Below are 669 nucleotides of genomic sequence, written 5' to 3'. Positions count from 1 at the left end.
CTCTGTAGTCTATTTTTCTGTGCATCTCGACCAGTTAGGAGTTTCTGTTAATTGTCAAACAGAAGCTTCTCTGATGAAGGTCAAGACATATATTAATCTGTGGATATAAGGATAAATAATTTAGGAGTTGGTTTAACACTTAGGTAATGTTTAGCAGAGTAGCAATAGTAGTTTCTTTACTGGAGACAGTGACTTGCCCGGTCACAGGTTCTTGTTCTGGATAAAGGTGCAAGGAATAGGATGCACTTTGCTGAGTCTAAATATGGACAGAAAATGATTTTCTAATCCCATGCCATTTGTTCCACTACTGCACCAGTGGATATATTTTACCAGGGTAGTTATTATCACGGATAATGTAGTTCACAGCTAGACTAGACAGATGATTATGTTGATTCTCTGGTAGTATGAACATAACAATAAAAGCTATCCAGTAAGTGATGAGTTTCCAGCTTGAGTTCCACATGTTGTAAGATTAAAGTATGCAGTATCTTTAGCAATATGGTTTTATCATCAAGTTCAAGGATAGTCTGTAAGGTTTCAAAGTCTATGCATCTATGTTTCAGGGTCACTAGCCACAAATTCCCGAAGAGGTCTTCTGTCCCTAGAGCTAGATATTTTAGCCTGTGGTGTCTACTATGGGGATTGATATCAAGTTGTAGTGTAATTCCA

Source organism: Microtus ochrogaster, unplaced genomic scaffold (assembly GCF_000317375.1).
Source record: "Microtus ochrogaster isolate Prairie Vole_2 unplaced genomic scaffold, MicOch1.0 UNK43, whole genome shotgun sequence".
NCBI classification, from domain to species: domain Eukaryota; kingdom Metazoa; phylum Chordata; class Mammalia; order Rodentia; family Cricetidae; genus Microtus; species Microtus ochrogaster.
Note: the sequence above shows the minus strand (reverse complement) of the source record.